Below are 23,471 nucleotides of genomic sequence, written 5' to 3'. Positions count from 1 at the left end.
TGAATTTTGTACGGTTGGAACTTGTGTTTTTTTAATATACTTTGGAAACTTGTACGATTCCCACCGGTCTCATTGGCTAATTTTCTTGTACTCAGAATACTGTCCATGGCAACTTGGCCCAATACGAATACCTCCATAGCTTCATTTACTACAGGATTTTCCCTCTGCCTCTTTTTATTCATAACGGAACCAGTTTCGCGAAATTTTGCTACTAACTGGCGAACAATTTTGCCATAAAGGTGTTTGTCAGGATGGCGTCCATTGAATATCTGCGCAACCCGATTGCAAACATCTAGAAATAATAAGAAAAAACAGCAAATTGGTCGAAGGAATTTATTCTTATCATTTACTCTGATAAATGTTTAAATAAACTTTTCAAATTTCAATCCTTCATATTTTCTCAACGACTCGACCGATCTTCAAAAACGAAGCAAGAAAGTATAGAGAATAGAAAGCCCTTTTCATTGCGGTACCCCTTAACCCCCCTTCCCATTTGAAAAAATCGGGAGATGACACCCCCGCTTAGAGGGTTGAAGATTTTGCAATAATTTTTGGGGCAAAAGTTGTCCCCCTCACAAACAAAATTGACGTGTTTTTGAATTTTCTGAAAAAAAAATTACCCTGGCCATTATGCCTTGCGGAACGTTTTCGATGGTTCCTACCCTGTAGAATTGAACGCTCTCTCTAACTAAAAAAGGCTCGAAAAATTGTAAGAGACCTTTTTTGTAGAGCGTTCAATTCTGTAGAAGAATATATAATTGTCATGGCTGCGAGAGAATAAGATCCGAGAAAAAAAAATTATTTGCAAAAAGGGATTCTTATGTTATTTAAATGGGAAATCGTCTTTGGGGCAAGGTTTATTGTGAATGTTAAGGGTTTGCAATAGTCTGTTATTTTTTTAGACAATAAACTAACAATTTAAAGATGTCATGAGAGAAATGATCAACTTTGTAAATAACGGACGCCCTAGTGTTTATATCATAGTATAAGGAAACTAGTAGCTTTACTCCTTGCCAAATCCTTTGTTCTTTTTCTGCCACTTTATATGACCTTAATCGTGGTCTATTAACTAGTCGTGGTCTATTAACTAGGCAAAGTATAGTCGTGGCACTCGCCATAGTTTCACAGATATCTATTTAGGAAAATATGAGTTCAAAATAAAATAAAATAAAAAAATTGATCATGGAGTAAAAACTTGCTTGAAAACAGAATATTTTCATATTTCGTGTATGTAACAATTCTTCTGTATCTGAAAATTTTCTGATGGGAAGAAATGCGGAAAAAATATATAATGACATATTTTTTATATTATTATCTATTTCAGAGATTTTCTACAACTTTTTTTGATTTAAAACAAGTTTAATTTTCTGTAGATAACTTGATGCGGCATAAAATTCTGTATATAATACACTATCTATATGCAAAAAAAGCACACTGCGGTGTTGCCATTCTATTTCTTATTTAATAAAACTTTGGTTAAAAACATTATATACGAAAACTGGTAAAAAACTAGAATGAATATAACTTTATTAATACTTAGCTATGTTTTCTTAAACATGAAGAATACCCGAATAAATTCGTGTAGAAAAATTTACTTTATCGTATACAGGGTATTTTTTATGGCGCCACAAAATCGTAATATTTAAAATGTTGTATCTCATTTTTTTTAAATGCAACACCTTGTATATTATTTTTCTTTCAGATGTAGAATTAAAATCTGAACATTTTTTGTATTTAAAGTGTTCTTAAATTTTTAGCGGTTTTGCAAATATTTTCTTATTTCATTACATATGGGATTTTCAACGATAAAATATCAGACAAAGATCATATTAGGTGGCTTTGATAAAAATGTACTGTTGAAAGAGCCATATGTAATATAATACTGCGAAAAATTTAGAAACACTTTAAATAAAAAAAAATCACTTTTTAATTCTGCATCTGACAGAAAAATAATATACAGAATGTTGCATTTAAAAAAATCGACATATACCATTTTAAATATTCCGATTTTAGTGACGCCATAAAAAATACCCTATATAGAATAATGTATATAGAATGATGTAAAATAATAAAAAAAATAAATTTAACTTTACCATAACTTTTTTGTGACACCCTGTATATAACAAAATATTTTAGGATAAGCCCCTTTATAAACCTTGAAACATACGAATAATTTTTTTTTCGCATCTTCGACAACGACGACGATATTGGACTTCCTCGCACTAATGGACCACCCTGTATATTTACGGTGGTTTAAAGCTAGGTGTGGCATTTTTCTTCCCTCAAATATAAACTCAGTATTTTGTCTATAATATTTTGAACATTGTTATATTACGAACACGTATAATAAAAAATAAATAAAAAAAATCATAAAAAATACAGTCCACTACATTTATAAGAGATTTATAAGAGATTAGGTATATTATAAAATTCTTTCAATTAAAAAATATGAATAGATTGCGGAAACTTTAGATGTACAAAATATTTACTCTAAAATTGTTTCAAAAACCAATCTAGATAAATTATCTCGTAAATTATTATTGGAATGAAAATTTTATGACAAATCCCCTGACCAAAAAATATTCTCATGCGCATATTTGAGACAACCTGTATATCTAAAAAACTATTTTTAAAATCTGCCCACATGCTAAAAAAATAATAACATTTAATTAATTACATAATATCTCAGCGTCTAAAATAAACAAATATAATTAAATGTTTATTGATAATTACTATCAGCTTGCCGATTTATATCCGATGGAAATCTAAAAAAACTCAAAGAACAATTTTTTGAATTATTACTACAATTAATAGCAGCACACGGTAAGGCACTCATTTTTTGTCAATCCGTCTCTGTGCTGGGACGCAACGCTCGAACCTCGCAGCTCAACGGACGCAATTCAACTGAAACGCTTTCCTTAAACTATGTTTATATTGGAGTTTGATTAAGGTATGGAATTTCTTACTTGGATATATGTTAAGATAACTAACTGTAGGTTAACCGGAGGCGAATAGTCGCTGCCTAAGGCATCACTGCGCGCAGATAGTAGGAAAACCAAATCGACAGATGCAAATATAAATACCATCAATCAAAAAAAAAGTATGACAAAAACCAACCAGATCACGGCAAAACCAAGCGAGTGACATTAATATAATAGTAAATGTTGAATAATGCAATGCATGCTAACACATAATAGTGCGTGAATTACTGCGGTACCTGCATAGGTCTTCCAAAATTCAGCCCATAACGTGACAACACTGTACACTGTACACGATTTTTATTTTATTTGACTTGTCAGTGATAAATCTATGTTTTTTTGTGGAAAGAAATGTTTATTACACTTTGAAAACTCAAATTCCGTCATAAAATTATTATTTTAGTTATTTTTAAATAATATATACAGAAGAACTCAAAAATTTTATCTCTTTTGTATGTTAGATTTTCAGATTTTTCATTTTAAACCGGAATTAAAATTAAAGAGGATTAATTTTGTATCTCAAAAATATTTTATAACAAATGATTTGTGATAAAACATTTGTCAATGTTGTCAAACCATTGAAAAGTAAAGTTTTTTAGAGAATATGTATTATATTTTTTATACAGTGGCTATCAAAAAGTTGATCAAGAAATGCTTTTTTTATTACCGAGTTACCAAAAATATCGTTTTGATATACCGTATGATCGAAACAAAAAAGGCGTTCAGTTGGCTTGGAAAAGACGATCAAAGACATTCCCTGTATAACTTTACATATAAAATGACAACGATCTCCACTTCTAAGCCATCTCTGAAGCTGTTTTTTTTTCGATCATACTGTATTGTGTCATGGCTTTTTAAAAGCGTAAAGAGTTTTATTACAGAATACTGAATAGTATTAAAAAAAGTTATGCAGAAAAAAATAAAACGTCGTCAGATTAGGCTTGGATATGAAGATCGATTTATATGGAAAATTATACCGGGTGCCAATCGCAAAAAAAAAGTCGCTTATCCCTATAACTTTTTTAGTTTTTCAGATAAAAAAACGAGAAACGGGTATATAAATTAGGCTAGATTGACGTATTCAATTCTTTTCGGCCTCTTCCAGTTTCACCGGAAATGACTACAACTTTTGATTTTTAAATGGCACCCTCGGTATTTTGTTATTTTATTCAATAGAAAATGACACTGAATAGAATGACATATTATCATATACGTCAACTTTTCCTAACCTAACCTAACATTTACGTTTAAATCAAAATTGTATTTTGTGTTCTCAATCTAGAGTGCCATGGCTGTGTTAAAAACACTAATTTTTAATCAAGGAGCTTTGATCGTCTAATGTTTTTAGTGTCTTGTCCTGGCCGGTTAAAAGATGCCCAAATCGTATTTTTAATCATTTCTCAATTTTTTCAAATAGAAGAGGGTGGCTCATTAGCATATTTGGAAAAAGTATATTTTTTACAAATAATTTGGTACCACACTCTTGGTATTTCGAATCAAACTGTTGTTATGAATCGCATGTTGCAATTTCAAATAAACCATATTCAAAAATGTCAAGAGTTGACATATGATATGTCATTCTAATCAGAGTGTCATTTTCTATCGAATAAAGTAAAAAAATACCGAGGGTGTCAAAAGTTGTAGTCATTTCCGGTGAAACAGGAAGTGACCGAAAACAACTGAATACGTCAATCTAGCCTAATTTATGTCATATACTAACATACCAAATGTCGATTTTTTATCCGAAGAAATAAAAGTTATAGGGGTGAGCCACTTTGAGACGCACCCGGTATAGTGGATGCCATCGATCCTCATTTCCTAGCCAACTCAATGCCATTTTTGTTTGATCATACTAAATTTATTTTATTCGCGGCTATGATATTAAAATACGAATGGGTTAGCTAAAAAACAAAAACGTATCACTATATTTTTTTGCGAACTTTATGACCGCCACTGTATATTCGGTCCCGAATAACAATACAAAATACAGTGTTCTGAATGCTTTAGCGTCAACAAAAACTGATCGGATCATTTTCAAATCAACTTTATTTCGGCTCAAAACAGCTTGCAGTAATCAAAAAATAAATCAAAATACAAAATGTTCGCTAAAATTCTACACTTAATATTAGTTTTATTTTCCATATGCTTATTTTTTTTAATAAAAGGCTGCAGCAAAAATAAACACGCTGTACAGTACTGTATGATACAAAATGTCCGTGTCAACAACAATGTTAATAATTTTTTTCTGCTATTTAAATACTGATTTTTAGGAAAAACCAACCTTTTCACTTCATTAATATCGCATGATCGAAAAAGCTGAGTCAAGAAAACGGCGATACTAAATGACGTCTAGAGATTGACCTCAACAAAATTATCATAGACTGTCATTCCCCAGCCGTCTATGACGCCGTTTTTTTTTCGATGGTAAAAAAATAAAGTTTTTTTTAGAAACTAATAATTAAATTAATAAATATTAATTATGTTTAATTTACATAACTACATTAAAAGTGTTTGACAAGTTATTTTACTTATTTTATGAATATAAAATCAGAGTTTAGTTTTAGCTGAAGTAAAAAAGGAAGGTAAAGTAATAAATCTAAATAATATATAAAACATTAACATTGCTCCACTATACTGACTATACTGATACTCCATATTTGCTGCAGATCATGTATAAAATATTCTTTTAATCTTACTAATACAAATCTACTGAAAAATATATGTAACTACTTAATAAATTTGAGCAGAATATTTACTTTGTTGATAACCCCAAAATTGTATTATATACTGTTCCCACTTTAAGTTTAGTAAATGTCTTATATTCTCTTATTTCTTGATTTCATGCTGATATGTAAAATAATACAATAAAAACTGTGTTTATATTATAGGTAGATTTGTTTTTCAAATAAAATTAGCTTTAGTAATGTACAGGATGTAAAAAAAATATTTTTACATGAGGATAATATTTTTACATTTGTCATATACAGGGTGTGCCAACAAATGACATTTTTTATTATTGAGTTAAAAACAAGCGTAGCCAATTACAAAAAAAAAACGTTATATCATGACACCACCATCATGGCGGTCAATTACAAAAATACTATTTACATATTCAAAAAAGTGGAATTAAGTGAAAATTTAAAACAAAAAAAAACACACAAATACAATATAAGCCCTCTGCTTCAAGATAATACAAAATATCCCGTAATATAAACACAGTTTATTTATGTTGTCAGTCTAAACCTTGACTAAAACATTTTTGTTATAAAATTTATCAAAGAGTATTTTACGTACGATAATAGTGAATAAAATTTATATAAAAAAAATAAAGTTAAAACTTAGACCCTAAGTAATTGTTTTAATGTCCATAAAAACTTAATACTATAAACAAATTTATTAAAAAATTATGTCCTTTCTCCTATCTTATATATTTGTTAAAGTAATACTTTTGTATAGAATGATTGCTATAATAGAAAAATATTACATTTTATTCCCAGAGAGATAAATGGTCAAAAATATGAATTAATAAATGTAGTAAATTGTTTGACGGTTGAAATTAAAACTCTGGGAACAAAATTACAAGTTCGCGCTTGGTTTGACCATTTTACCTACCTGGAGGCATACCAATGGGAGGTGGTCTCATGAGAGGGCCTCCTATTAGAGGCGGACCTCTGAGCATGCCCATTGCGGGTCCGGCCATTACAGGTGCCCCAGCCATGACTGCCAATGGAGGACCTGAAAAGAATATGTTTTTTTTTACAATTTATAAACAAAATTTCTTGTTTTTATACACAAAAATTTGTTAAATTTTGTTTTCAGAAGTATTCTGTACATTTATTTTTATATTAAACTGTTTTCCTATCTTATTCTGAAATCTTTTTTACCTACAAACCAAAAAATTTTGATTAAAATATACATAATTAAAAAAAAAAGAAATACTCTTCATGCCATATAAAATAAAGGTTATTTTATCTTCAGTTTAAATAAAAAAAATTCTAGCTAGAATAGATATTCAAGAAGATGATAAAGACTACGATAAAAACAAGTATACTCTGTTATTTCTCAGGTAAGATTTCGACTGACGATGACAGAAGAAAAGCAGATGACGTCCCATACCAATCTATTTATTTTCCTAAAAAAATTTCTAATAATTTTTAAGTTAACTATGGATGGGTTTAAATATAAATTCGTCATGCGTCGTCACTTGTTGTCTTTAACCAGTTTTATTGGTTTATTTCAAAAATGACAGATCGTATTTCAATTTTATTGGTTTGACGGAACGATGAAAGACAAACGGACGCCGATGCGTATGAACTCGCCATTAGATTTTCGACGTTTGTCAAAGTCTTGCCAAATTAGAGGTTATAATTTTGTGACAACTTTTGTCAAATACCCTGCGTTTTGGAAGATGATGCATTTTGATTCGTGTTATTACGTGTGTTTTGTGTCTTTTGAAGTCAAGTAGAGGAAAAATCGAGTGAAAGTAACTGTAGAACCCAGAGCACAGTTTATGGTTCATACCCGCTGCCCAGGCAGAAAGTCTTATACAGATACACCAATAAAGTTACTATCAATAAAGTTCGTATACCATCTCGTCGTAGATAAGTGTATCTCGAATATGGTAGAAGGACCATACTAAACCCATACTAAAAACTGGAGTAGCTGTAAAATATGGACATCACACGATAGGTAAATAATGGATTTTAGTACTGCAGAAAAATAATGTCAAAAGGTACTGGTTTAAAAAAAATAAGATTAAAGTTAATTAATCAACCTGTGAGGTATAAAATTTGGTAAGTGTTATTATTAATAAAATAGTTTGTTTTATTTATTCCTACGGAATATTACAAATTTGTATGTGTACATAAGTTATATTGATAAATATAATCATAAATGCGGGAAGTTTCATAAAGCTTGAAAGTAAGAAATAGTTCTTTTTTATATTTTTTGGTATGTAGTGTCTTGTTTTTGTTTGTATTGTATTAACGCATACCGTTTTTTATTAAATAAAATAACTCGATTACATTTTTTCGGTTTTAAACAGTTTTTTTCAAAATATTTTGAAGTTACTTGTCAGTCAAATTTTAAATACATATATTAATTTCCTGCTATGCGTTCCAGTTGTATCAACTTATTTCTTTGTAAAATAAAATGAACTACTTTGAAATTAAAATGACAGAGACATCTATCACTGTCAAGGATCTTCTCGTTGGACAGACTATAAGTTATTTCTAAATAAGTTTGAAGCTATTCCAAAACGATATTTACCTGAAACTCTTACTGGAAAAGCGGCTGCTGCTGCTGCTGCCGCAGCAGCCCTACCCATCATAGCCATGTGCTGTTGCTGTGCTTCTTGCGCCTTAGCCTGCGTCACAGCCTGGTGGACTGCCGCCTGATGAGCTGCCGAAACTGCAATAGCCAACTGCCAGAACAGGAAATTAGTAATATTGACAAATATGTAAATGAAAATTTTATAATACCCCCAAAAAATTATTACAAATTAACTGAAACTAAATTTTTATAACTTCGCCTTATAAATACTGTGCTATTTTTGCGTTTATTAAAATATTTAGAATACTAAAATAGTAGTTTTTTTAATTGACGATTGTGTGCGTGTGCAGGTTGTCAAAATTTTTCCGAAAATTTGTGTGATTTTCTGTAGCCCGATCTTTCAATTATTTTATTTTATGACCTTATACCATATATGGTCTATTTTTTAATGGGAAATTTTGAGAAGTAGCTATTTTTAAGAGAGATGAGATGAACTTAATTTTAAAAATACATATTTGTATTTTAGATATTTTATATATTTGTATTTTAAATGAATTAATTGAACGTAATAATCATATTTAAGTAATGTGGCTAAGTAAATGTGGTTATCGAACTCAAACTATGGGATGAGAAAATTAAATTGAAAGTTTTACACGTGCCAATTAAAAAAAAAAGTTAACGATGTTTGTATTTTGTTTATGCTAATTCTCTTACATGTCGTTTTTTGCGAAGAAATATTTCATTTATTTTTTAAAGTAAATGTCAGTAAAAGTAAATATTATTTTTAAATAGTAATATAAAGTACCTAATATAAATAATTTTGATTTCTAATTTTTTATTTATATTTTCCTTCCATTACACTGCATGCTTAGAAAATTAATAAATGTTTATATTTCATGATTTTAAAGTTTGTTGTTAATATAACAAATTAGTTCTGTAATTATTATTATTTATTAAACCAACGTTGCCAAAAAATTTAAAGACTATATTATTTTTAAATAGGATCTAATATAAGTAATTTTGACATCTAATTTGTTGTTTATATTTTGCTACTACATAAAAAAAATGTTTATATTAAATTATTTTAAATTTTGTTGTTAATAGGTATAACAAATTATTACTGTTATTATTATTTTTTATTAAACCAGTCTTTGCTTAAAAATATTAAAAATCATTTTCCTACATCCAAAATAACAAGTATTATTGCAGTGTAACAACAGAATATTAATAAAAAAAAATGCAAAATATACAAGGTAATATAATAAGGTCTGTTCCCAGAAGAATCCCTGACTAGTCAGCACGTTTCTCATAGTATTTTGCTAGTATTTTCTGTGTAAATACTAGCACCTCAATAAAAAAAAATAATGTGTCCTTATCTTTATATGACTCCGCAAATCAAAGATGCCGGCTTCTTTCAAAGCATTGCCACCGACCGCTGTCTCGGGGTTCTCGGAAAGAAACCTACGTCGCCGGGCGACGACTAAAATCCAGTTAATATTTTATTATAATCGATCCTGACGAATAAATGAATTTTATAAATGAATGGTTTTTGCTGCCGACTTACTAGAATACAATATTTCAAGGCAGATGACGCATCTATTCGATAATTTTTATTCAAATAGTTTTCAACGAATGTTTTCTTACTAGCTATCGAATTATTCGAATGAATTGCAACTATCGAATGTTTCGATAGTAACTCATTCGATAGTTCCCACTACTAGTTATGACACTTTAATTTTGTCTTACGAGTTTTTGGTTTAAATGAATTGTATTGTAATATTTTAGGTTTAAAAACTTTTACTAGCAAATCTTGCAGTCAAACATTGTTCTTTTTAGAACCTCTTTTAGTGCGAAGTGTACAAAATAGCTTAAAAGCCATTGAAAAAACTCATCACAACCTTATTAGAATCTTTTAAACGCGAAAGCGGTAGTAATGGCGCTTATGTCCCTCAAATGCTGTTAAGGAGGTGAGTTTTGTTGATGTAAATAACAACTGTTTATATATTTATAATTAATTTTTGTTTCCTGAATTATTGTGATAAAAAGAAAGTACGTAAAAGTGGGCAACGCTGTGCCGGTCAAGCTTAATCACGTGACTAAAAGTTTATTTGGTATGATCTATGTGTATAAGTTACAAATCTACAATAGAATACCTTAACTATACAGAAGCGGTAGAAATCATCGGTTGCTTTGAAGTAATGTCGCCAATTTTTGACATTGAAGTTACATATTTTGATAAATAAAACTAGCTTGTACACTGAAAAATGTCTAGATTTTATTAAAAAACGTTTTTAAATAAACCGAGAAAATTATATCTTTAACCCTCAAGTGGCGTGGTGGGGTCCAGCGGACCCCAAGCACTATTTAAACTAGTAGTGGGAACTATCGAATGAATACTATCGAAACATTCGATAGTTGCAATTCATTCGAATAATTCGATAGCTAGTAAGAAAACATTCCTCGAAAACTATTCGAATAAAAATATCGAATAGATGCGTCATATGCCTTGAAATATATTAATTCGACAGCAAAAACCATTCATTTATAAAATTCATTCATTTGTAAAATTCATTTATTCGTCAGGATCGATTATAATAAAATATAAACTGGATTTTAGTTGTCGCCCGGCGACGTAGGTTTCTTTCCTAGAAACCCGGCAGCGGTCGGCCGGCGGTCGGTGGCAATGGTATGAAAAAAGCCGGCATCTTTGATTTTGAGTCAGATAAAGATAAGGACACATTATTTTTTTTTATTGAGGTGCTAGTATTTACACAGAAAATACATTATGAACGGCGCTGTTGCCGTATATTCGTATTAGTTGGTATTAGCAAAGAATATTATTCTTTGGTATTATAGTTAGTTAGGGATAGTATAACTATATATTTTGCATGTTTTTTTATTAATATGTTGTTACACTGCAATAATACTTTTTATTTCGGATATAGGAAAATGATTTTTAATGTTTTTAAGCAAAACTGGTTTAATAAATAATAATAACAGTAATAATTTGTTATACCTATTAACACCAAAATTTAAAATCATTTAATATAAACATTTTTTTAAGTAGTAGCAAAATAATAACAACAAATTAGAAGTCAACATTATTTATATTAGATCCTATTTAAAAATAATATAGTCTCTAAATTTTTTGGCAACGTTGGTTTATTAAATAATAATAATTACAGAACTAATTCGTTATATTAACAACAAATTTTAAAATCATGAAATATAAACATTTATTAATTTTCTAAGCATGCAGTGTAATAGAAGAAAAATACAAATAAAAAATTAGAAATCAAAATTATATATGTGTATTACTTTGTATTAGTATTTAAAAATAATATTTGCTTTTACTGGCATTTACTTTAAAAAATAAATTAAATATTTCTCCACAAAAATCTACATGTAAGAGAATTAACATAAACAAAATACAAATATCGTTAACTTTTTTTTTAAATTGGCAAGTGTAAAACTTTAATCAATCAATTTAATTTTCTCATCCCAAAATTGTAAGTTCACCTCATCTCTCTTAAAAATTGTTACTTCTCAAAATTTTCCATTAAAAAAATAGACCATATACCGTATAAAATTAAATAATTGAAGATCGGAAAGATCGGAAAATCACACAAATTTTCGGAAAAATTTTGACCACCTGCACACGTACACAATCGTCAATTAAAAAAAACACTACTACTTTAGTATTTTAAATATTTTAATAAACGCAAATATAGCACAGTATTTAGAAGGCAAGTTATAAAAATTTGGAAGAACTAATAATGCACTGACGCAGACAAAAATCAAACGAATACTAAATTTCATTTATCAAAAGCATTCGATAGTCGTGGCTTAACGATAACCATTTAGTCGCACGGCGAGGTTGTCACATATGCTTTAGTATACAACTGAATGAATGATTTTATTCCAATGAAACCATTCGATAGTTGAAATCATTCATTCAGTAACCATTCGATAGTATAATTCATTCGATAGTTCCCATCGCTAATTTAAACCTCTGTAAAATGTTTACGTTTAAGAATTAGGCCTCGCCGCGCCATTTACCTTTAAGTTAGGGTACCAATATGCAACTGTTAAAGGCGCACTTGATTTTATCAAGTATTGTTCCTACCAGCGGGGGCTAAAGTTTCATTGGGGTCTGTGTGGCACCACCACGCCAAGAATGTTACATTATTAGGATGGTGGGTAGTCTAAAAAGTGTACCTCACTGGGACGCTAATTTTGAGGAAGCATTAATTGAGTGGTTTGATGAACTTAAAGAGGCTTAAGTGAGATGAAGACCATCGAGACATTGATTTTTCTTCCAAGAGTAACCATAACTCCGATTCCGAATCTCTTACTTATAGAAGAGAGAAAATTGAATAATCAATACCAGAAAAGAAAGAGATATGGTATATGGCAACCATATATCAATGAAGAAATGACAAAAAACAAAAATCTCATGAATCAAATGTGCACGATCCATATGCTGCATATGCAGATCCTATGTTAGCATGAACTGTATTTGAAAAAGTTATATACATTCAAGGTTTGCAGTTTTGTTGAAAATAATTTATGTATATTACTTTAGCTTCACATTTCAGTTGTTTGTACTTTTAATAATGCGGTAAAATCATAAAATATATGTTTTTAATTTCTATGGGTTTCTTAGCCAAGTTATATTTCTGTTGTCAAAAATTCCTAAAAAATGCGTTTTACTTTATTTTTGTGTCCGTTCTTATTAATTTGTTGAAAATTAATGAAATTGTTTATTCACAAGTTTGAATATATTGTAAACCGTGTTAAAATAACAAGCTTTTTATAAAATCTCTTCATCATGTATTTTAAACTGAAAAAAAAAATTGGGTCCGTCGGACCCAAGCACGCCATAAGCGTTACAAAAATTCACCACGCCAGTTGAGGGTTAAAACATAATTCAAACAAAACAATTTAATTGAAGTCACATATTTTGACTTACTTATACATTTAAAGAAAATGTCTAGATTTGAGAAAATTTATTTCCTTATACTATGGAGTGTAGAGATGAGGAGGAATATCTCTTATTTGACTTTATTTGAAAAAGTGGTCACAAAAATGGGAAGAATAAGGGTTCACCAAATAACCACAGTGGCGCTAATGCCGCATAAATCTAAAAAATGAAAAGTAATCATGGATAAGAGAATAAAAGTAAAATAACCAAACATTACCCAAAAAAGGTTTGTTTTTATTTTTTAGAATATAAAACAATCATTTTTATATATTAGAGGCCCAATCAATTGCTGCCGAATAAAAATTAATAATTTTTTCACGTGACATGAAAATAAAATTTGTATTTTTCTGAAACCCGCGCCTTCACGTCAAATATTTATTTATCTCTTTTAAACCATTTCCTGTTCTAAAAATTTTCTGCGCATATTTTAAATTTTAGGTTTTTGCTACAGCAACGCCATGTTAAGTCTTCCCTTTTTATGACCATTTTTTAATGCAAGAAGATATTTCTCCTCTACACTCCATACTTTATACTAATAACTAATATTTTATTGTGAGGTTCTATTTTTTACTAAAATTAGTAAATACAAAATCAAAATAAAATTAGAGACGTGATAAAAGGGGAAATAACCAGGGATAGGATCTTTAAGTGTATGCCTTTTTTAGTTTTTGATGTAAAATACACGCGCGTATAAAATTTAATAAGAGAAATAATTTTTTTTCCCTTCCTAACCAATACTTTTAATTACTTTGGCATAAATTTTGATTTCTACCCAAAATAATAAAAAAATATCAGTAACGTACCGAAAATAAGAAAATATGTATATTAAATTTTTATAACGTTTGTTAACTTTGAAAGGAGACAATTTTCTGAAATTCTGAGAAAGCAGTTTCTTTGCTTCACGTCAAAAATGTCTTTTAAGCATTCACCACCAATATTTACCCACAACACTTTAAAATCTGACAACCGGTGTCTTTAGAATTATAGCTAAAAATATGACAAACTAACTTAAAATTTAGTCTACAAGAAAATCGCGCAGAAGTAACATTTCTGTATAATGGGCTCTTTCACAAAAAATAAAAAACCCATTTCAAGGACAAAATCTGAAATAGAAGACTATTTTCAGTATATTTATCCAAAAAAAAATAGTTCCATGACATTGAATAATTTTTTATAGGCCCTCAAAATTGCTTTAGTTTGAAATAATTTTAAAGCGCCAATTGATGACGCCTGAAAAATACGCCCAATCATATTGCAGAACCGTGCTCGTGCGCCAGCCAACAACTGGCAACATTGCGATTTCATTTGACCAGCACCACCTCAACTCAAGGCCAATCAAAATGATATGGGCAAGGCAAATATGGCGGCGAAGGCAGCGCATTATTAAATTGATTACATTTAAACTGAAAAGACGGTAGTGGTTTCTCGTTCCGATTGCATACCAGAAATAATTAATTATCTCTAGTTTGTTGTGCTTCTGCAACACGTTTGCTTAGTTCTTAGTGTTCAGTGCATGGTGTGATCAGAAAATTGTGATAAAATAACAGCGTAAACTTCAAACTTTTGTGCTTGGCGTACTCCTCTATTATTAATTATTTTAAGGTAAGAACTAGAAGTATTTATTAAGATATTACACCTAAATGAGTAAAAAGCCTTCACCGCCAGTCTGCATAGTACTTTATAATGGTTACTTACAATAATCAAAAGATAGGTATTAAAGGGTAGGTATTAACATTTTATTGTAGCATACCTTTTACATGTTCTGGTTCCAAATTGTCACGAGAATTATAGAGGGGGTCGCAAGGTTTCTGCTTTTATATTCCCCAAAAATGACGAGCTTCGTAAAAAATGGTTGACAGCTATTAAAAGAGATAATTTCACTCCTACTAGTAGTTTTCGGGTAAGAAGTGCATTAAATATGCCTCAAAAAGGCCAAAGGCCCCAAAGCCTCTGTTACCCTAGTGAGGATGTAGTTATGGCTACTGCTTACACTTACCTTACAAGATATTGACAACATTCACATTTGAAAATATAAATGGCCTGGAGGTCACAATTGCCCCTCACATACGTCAGAATTTATTATTAAATCCATCTTGTTCAGAATATCCAATATTTTATTAAAGAACTATACAAAAAAAGGAATGACGTTATAAAAAGGTATTTAGTTTTTTTTCTATATAAAATCACATTTATATTAGAAACACATATTATATTTTTTAGTTATCCTCACCTATTATAGTTTAAATTTATTCCCATTTGTGTAATGCTGCAAAACATAGGAAAAATATTCCATATTTTATGACCCAAGTCAGTGTAGTTTACACCAAGAGCATTTACCAAGGCTTTCACTAAGACAAGTAACTTCCTATACTGTCCATAATAGTATATATTTATCAAACATGCAGTAAATTCTAAACTATGGTAGATAAGTGTTTGCAATTGAATATTTAGTTTATATTGCAATTTTCTGTCATATATTTCTGGTTATTTCTTTTTCCGTTGATTTTGAACACCCTATATATGCTACCTCAAGTTTGAATATTTACACACCAGTACACTACCTATTTTACCTATTTTCTGAGAAAGCAGACCTTTTTATAAAAAGTAACTAACTGATGTTTTCATAAAAGTAATAATACAAAAAATTCCATACTTATATGGAGAGCTTTAGACTCCTTGTATATTAAAAAATTAGTGAAATATTATGTAATCTAAGCCGACATTTGTGTGAAAGATGTCTATTTGGAAATAAAACAGGTTTTAAAATACGCGCCAAGTAAAGCACTTCTATCTCCGCCATATTGGAAAAGGTTGAATAGCCTTGTGTGGAGGTGGTGGTGGGTCAGCATGGTGGCCCGGCCGTGTTGCCACTTTTCAACATGCCAGGTGTGACGTATTAAAAATAAAGTGCGGATTTTTATTCTGGGTTTTTTTGTTTTTATTTATTTTCTTAAGAACGACTTCAAATTTTTCGAAAGTAAGATAGCAGAAAATTCTAGAATTAATTGCTTTATTCAATTATGCTAATTCCAAAATATAGTGAAAGAGGCCATTAGGTAACTCTGTGACAATACCTCAATACCAAAATATGGAACTTGTACGTACCTGCGCACTTACCTCCGAAGCGGTGTTGCTCGAAGTCGACCCCCTGTCTTCGCTCCGCGCCCTCCCGCCCCTCGAGTATTTCGGATGCCTGGCTTTTATCTCCTCCAGCGATATATCCTCGGCCGGGTGGATAATTTTACTTGACGCCCCCGTAGCGGCTATCGTGTTCACTTTCGATGGATCGCCACTACTCGGCCCGCTTGACACGTTTGTAGTAGGTGGCGCTGATATCGTTGCACCTAAATATGTTGGAAAAAAAAACATCAAAAAAACGACAAGGATAAAAAAACCATGTTCTTTTACGGTTTAAAACAGTTTTTATTGTCTTAACCCCGATTTTAACTGCAAAGTTGGGTTTATATGGGGAAATTAAAATAACTTTCGTTGCACATCATAATAAGACCACCAGCAAACTCCATAAGACGACGCATGGCGTCATTGATGACGTGCAACGAAAGTTGTTTTTTTCGGATTAAAAAAACATTTACTATGTTACTATGACATAGATTAAGATTGAATAAAGTATTCAACTGTTTTTGGTCACTTCCTGTTTCACCGGAAATGACTATAACTTTTGATTTTTAAATGACACCCTCGGTATATTTCTACTTTATTCGATAGGAAACGACACTGAGTAGAATGACATATCATTAAAAAAATTGTATTTTAAATTTCAATCTAGGGACCATGGCTGTGTTAAAAACACTAATTTTTAATCAAGGAGCCTTGAAAAAATAGATTTGATTGTCTAACGTTTTTCATGCCTCATCCTAGCCAGTTAAGAGATGTCAAATTCGTATTTTTAATCATATCTAATTTTTTTCAAATGGAACAAGGGTGGCTCATTAGAATATTTTAGGAAAAGGTATTTTTACAAATAATTTGGTACACCACCCACTTGATATCTCGAGTCAAATTGTCGTTATTTACCGCATGTTATGAATCGCATTCCAAGTAAACAAATGAACCATATACAAAAAAGTTAAAAGTTGACACATGATATGTCATTCTATTCAGAGTGTCATTTTCTATTGAATAAAATAGAAATATACAGAGGGTGCCATTTAAAAATTAAAAGTTGTAGTCACTTTGCTGAAACAGGAAGTAACCAAAACCAATTCAATATGTCTATTAATCCTAATGTATGTCATATACTGACATACCAAATCTCTTTTTTATCTAAAAAACCGGTATACAATGTCTTTCCGATCAGTTATTTTTGTTTATATCACAACAATCAGCTGTTATTGGTCAAAAATGATGAAAAAAAGTGTTTTCTCGATATGGCTGAAAATTGGTATATTTATTCCTAATTTTTTAACGTTTTTCTGATTTATTTATTGAGAAAAAATACACCTACACACCCAACATGTTTAGAACTATGTAATATAGTAATAATAAATATTAAACAATAAAGTAAAATATCAATGATTAGTTCAAAGAAAAAATACTGTCATATTTACCTGAGGAAATAGGTTTAAAATCTGCACCTACCACAGCCGCTCCGGGCGAGGACGTAGGTATCGCACTGGGAAACAAAGGTTCGGTGGGCCTGCCTGACCAGCCATCATCATGTGAGGAGGCAACATTTGCGCCATCCTACAAAAACACTATACAACCCTTTCTTGCATCATTAAAACCACGTTCCTTACCCGGGATGCATAAAATGTCCGCCCATAGGTCCCATTGACATCATGGACATGCCCGGAGGCATACCTGGCGGGGGCGCCATCATACCAGGAGGTACCATAGGGTGTCCTGGTACGCCGCCGGGCATTCCTGGAGGGGCATTGCCCAGTAATCCTTCTGGTTTCGGCCTTTTTAATGCCGGTTCGTCGTCGTCTGATCCTGAGTCGTTACTCCTACTACCCTGTTTCTGTCTGTCGTGCTCTTTTAAATCCGCTGACGGAATACCTAAAGGGAAATTGATATTAAAAATAAAGATTTAGACCTAAACTATGTAGGGTTAGTTGGGGTAATGGTAAACGATCTTAACAAAGATAATTTTAACAAGATATAACTTTGAAACTTTCACGTTTTCACTGAAAATTTTAAAAGGGTCTATTTTAGACACTTTACTTAAGAGGTGCTTCAAATCAAAAGTTATTGGACCTGTTTACAATTGCCCCTGTTTATGATTACCCCAACTGACCCTAAGTATAAAATAAAATTATATAAGAGTTTCTTGCCTTGAACTGCTAATATAAGAAATTAATTCCACGCTGTGTTCGACATAATGTGGATCAACTTGCTCTCACTACCGGTTTCGGGGCCCTACCCCATCATCAGGTGAGCTTGGGTATTTCCACAATATGTCGAGCACAGCGCAGAGTATATAAACACGACTTGTCGTAAAGTAGCGGTAAGATATTAAGTCCCGCATCGCGAGATAGCGGCCTGCGTGCAATGGTAGTACTTTCGTACCACCGAGGCACAACTATCGATAGTAAATAAAGGCTTTTTTCGGCTAGCCCAAATTATATAATGGAAAATAAATTTCTTGCAGTTTTTAGGTATATAATAAAATTATATAAGAGTTTCTTGCCTTGAACTGCTAATATAAGAAATTAATTCCACGCTGTGTTCGACATAATGTGGATCAACCTGCTCTCACTACCGGTTTCGGGGCCCTACCCCATCATCAGGTGAGCTTGGGTATTTCCACAATATGTCGAGCACAGCACAGAAATCTATAAACACGACTTGTCGTAAAGTAGCGGTAAGATATTAAGTCCCGCATCGCGAGATAGCGGCCTGCGTGCAATGGTAGTACTTTCGTACCACCGAGGCACAACTATCGATAGTAAATAAAGGCTTTTTTCGGCTAGCCCAAATTATATAATGGAAAATAAATTTCTTGCAGTTTTTAGGTATATAATAAAATTATATAAGAGTTTCTTGCCTTGAACTGCTAATATAAGAAATTAATTCCACGCTGTGTTCGACATAATGTGGATCAACCTGCTCTCACTACCGGTTTCGGGGCCCTACCCCATCATCAGGTGAGCTTGGGTATTACAATATGTCGAGCACAGCGCAGAGTATATAAACACGACTTGTCGTAAAGTAGCGGTAAGATATTAAGTCCCGCATCGCGAGATAGCGGCCTGCGTGCAATGGTAGTACTTTCGTACCACCGAGGCACAACTATCGATAGTAAATAAAGGCTTTTTTCGGCTAGCCCAAATTATATAATGGAAAATAAATTTCTTGCAGTTTTTAGGTATATACTAAAATTATATAAGAGTTTCTTGCCTTGAACTGCTAATATAAGAAATTAATTCCACGCTGTGCTTGACATATTGTGGAAATACCCAAGCTCACCTGATGATGGGGTAGGGCCCCGAAACCGGTAGTGAGAGCAAATTGATCCACATTATGTCGAACACAGCGTGGAATTAATTTCTTATATTAGCAGTTCAAGGCAAAAAACTCTTATATAATTTTATTATATACCTAAAAACTGCAAGAAATTCATTTTCCTAAGTATAAAGTAACAACTATAACATACTATACAGGGTTGTCCGAACTGTATTGCGGAAACTTCGGCAGCATATTCTGCAGATAAAAATAAGTAAAACAGTTCGTATAAGTGTATGTCCTAAAATGCTTAGTTTGGGAGATACAGAGTGTAGAAGTTCCATTATTATTTCGATTTTTCTAAATAATTTCTGAACTAATTTCGATATTTGTATGAAAATTGGTGTCTTGGAGTTTTTTGGCATGAAAAATTTGCCTTTGATGTCAACATGACGCCTACTTGTAGAATGTACCACCTACACATTTTTTAACTGGTTTGAAGAGTAATAACTTTTCGTCCGTACCTGTATAAAACTACTGAGTAAAAAATATACTTTTACGACGTTTTTTTACGTCAAAAAGGTCTCTTGATAAAAATTGCTACCAGTAATGGTTCTCGAAATATTTCAGATTTATTTGATTTAAATCAGATTTTTTTGATTTTAATTCAAAACAATATTTAAATCGGATTTCCAAATGACTAGGACTTATTTCCAATTAAAGTCCGATCCTAAATGGCTAAATCTTTATAACTCTGCCCGATATCGATAACACTAACAATTCTACGGTGCGTTTGTCATTTTTCCATATCGGTCACCAATATATTTCCCAGAAAAATCGCTCGCTTCAGATCAAAAGGATTTTTTTTCAAACGTCTCAAAAGTATTAATTTTTGTCATTTTAATTTTAACGCCTAGGCATCAAAGTAAAACACCATTACGCCTAAGCACAAAAGTCCAAAAATATATTATTAAATTGATATTAAGTGTCAAATTCGACTAGTGTACAAATTGTTGCTCGATTACTGTTTATATTATTTGCAATGTTTGAAATTGATTAAAAAATTATTTTTAATGTTTTAAAAAAAATAGTAAGTTCTATTCGGAGTAAAAATGTACTTTTTGTGCATCCATGTAACGTCGGAATAGCTTTACGATGGTCCTTCAACGGTACAGCATCATCAAATAAAATACAATTTTTACTCCTAATAGAACAATACACTATTTTTATAGTTTTCTAGGACACATTTTTATAACTTTTTACAGTTATTTTTTGATTTATAACAAAGTTTCAATATTTTTTTTTATTTAAATCACATGATTAAAATTTAAAAAATCACTTGATTTAAATCATGCCAACCCTGTTGTTTTATAATTTTTTTCAAGAAAAATTTATGATTAATTTGAAAAAATAAAAAGTTCTCAAATTTATAATTTCAGTCAAATAACTATCATATCAACATGTTTATTTTTTGTTAATAATGACATGTATTGACTATTTCCATCCTAAATATCCTGAGAACGGTTTCTCGTAGCGATTTTTACCAAGTTAAACAATTCTAGGTAAATTTTTCAGGATAAACTAATAATTATATGTGAGCAAGTCAAATATTTAGACTGCAGTTGTATTTATACTATCTCTTCAAGCATTGTTAAACAGAAGCAAAATGCAAACATTGACTACTAGCTCATTGTTAACCTGTCAGATTACATTTTATTAACCTTAAAATTACCTTTATGAAATATTCCTCAATGAAAGCAATGTCAAATATATCTGTGCATAATGTTAAAAGTTATGTTTAAAAATAAAGTTTTGAAAATAGAATATTTTAACAATTATTATTTGAACTAGGCCTGTTTAAAATACCTAAATCTAAACACCTATTATACTAGTACTATTTATAGTTTAGGTAATTATTTATTCAAATCTGCTATTAGTACTAGTGTTTTACAACTACACAATATTAATTTTTACCTCTGAAGTAATAAACTAACTGAGGATTGTAAAACATTGCACTACAAAGTACTGAAATATGTATCTACTATACAAATATAAGGTATTTTCATAAAAATATCTCTCGAATAGATATTAAACAGCATTTGGCAAGGTTAAATAGAACACTGAGCTGCTCCTATGTTTATGAGAGTCTAATAATAGACTTACCCTCCATTCCGTATATCTCTATATCTACATTAGAACGATTCGGTAATGAATTAGGAACTTTGTCTATCGTTTCCTTGTGGACTTGCATACAGTGTATCGATAAACCTGGACCAGTGTATAGCTTTTTATGACAAATATGGCATTTGAAATGTTTTGCTTTTTGATGTTGTATCAGAATCTTTTCGTCCTCGAATTCTCGGTTGCAGTACCTAAATTTGGTTAAGGAAGTTTATTCTATAAATAAATAGGATAAATTTAGCCCGCCAGAAACATCGAAAACTAGGACACGATAGGTTTATAGCGTAGCGTTTTGTAAAAAGGATACCAGCACCATGGTTTCGAAAGCTTCTTCTTCTTGCGGCCCATTTTATTGTTAACCTAGATGACTATATTACAAAAATCACAGAACGGACTTTAACATCTAAAGTCTAAACTAAAAATTTATCACAAAATTGTTTTTTAATAAAGCCACTGACAAGATGGCTACGATGAGAAAAACTTTTTAGAAAAGCAATGAAAGAAATTTGATTTTTGACAGTTTTGAAATAGACATCTGCTAAAAAGTATGTCTCAGATGGTAAATCAGAGAAGCTATCAGTCTGATCTCTCGTCGTTAGATGGCGCCATAGACAAACCAATAATTTTAAAAATAAAAAGTAGGATTCTGTAACATTTAATACAAGCCAAATTTGCAACATTTTATAGAATTCTTTATTTAATATTTTTTTCTGTGTGTCAAGAATCTGAAAATATTTTTATTTTTTAAAAAAATACCCACCTGTTACTGAAAAATATGCACCCCAAAAATAAAATAAATATAAATAAATGCTTTAGTTTAATGTTTTTGGAATTATGGGTTGCACTTGCATTATTATACTGTCGAAAATTCAATTTCCAGTTCAGCCATATTATGATCATTAATAAATATAATTAAGCGGGTTTTGAAATTCCATTATCCATGGAACATTGCTCTATTTTGTTGCCCATCGACTATTATGTACTGTAATTGAAATATTTCACAATAACTAAAATACTGTTCGAGAACAGAGACACTATAGGCATATAAATGCAATATTAAATCAGTAATTTTATATCAAAGCATTTTGTTAATTGTAATTTACTTATGATTATGAGATAATCTATATTCGTATACCTCTCTTTCATTTTTTTCATTATTTTTTTACATTTTGTCACGTGATATTATTAAGTGTGCGTTTACATGCAGAAATTCTAATAATTGAGAGGTTCAGAACTGGATCAAGTCCTAGAACATAATTATGGAGAAAATATATAAGAATTAAAGTTACCTACTGTTAATAAAAATTAAATAAAATTACTGCAAATCACTATAAATAATGAATTGTTTGTAACTGATCTGTGATTTCTGTATTATTAATCCGGTAAATGATGGAGATAAACAATTGTGATTGATTAAAGATGAAACTTTTGTTAAGAACATTCTGAGTATTCTAATAATGAATCACTGCCGTTCTTTAAAAGATCAGCCTGGGGGCGGACTTTTGTTTACTTCATCAGCTGTACATACTTAGATATTGGGTTAGATTCCGTTTCATATTTTGTCTGTATATTACTGTAGTGCAAAAAACTAATTATTTTGGTGTTTAAGTGACATAAACTACTACCAGATATATGGTCACTCTCGGTTTCGC

The 23,471-nt window shown here is 30.8% G+C and overlaps 1 pseudogene; it reads right to left on the bottom strand.

Annotated features, from left to right (window-relative positions):
- Positions 1-5,006: 5,006 nt before the first annotated feature.
- On the bottom strand, positions 5,007-22,315 carry LOC115882604 (annotated as a pseudogene).
- Between the last annotated feature and the right edge of the window lie 1,156 nt (positions 22,316-23,471).

This window comes from Sitophilus oryzae, unplaced genomic scaffold (assembly GCF_002938485.1).
Source record: "Sitophilus oryzae breed Bouriz unplaced genomic scaffold, Soryzae_2.0 scaffold_178_pilon_pilon, whole genome shotgun sequence".
Lineage (NCBI taxonomy): Eukaryota > Metazoa > Arthropoda > Insecta > Coleoptera > Curculionidae > Sitophilus > Sitophilus oryzae.
Note: the sequence above shows the minus strand (reverse complement) of the source record. Positions and strands in the feature narration are given on the sequence as shown.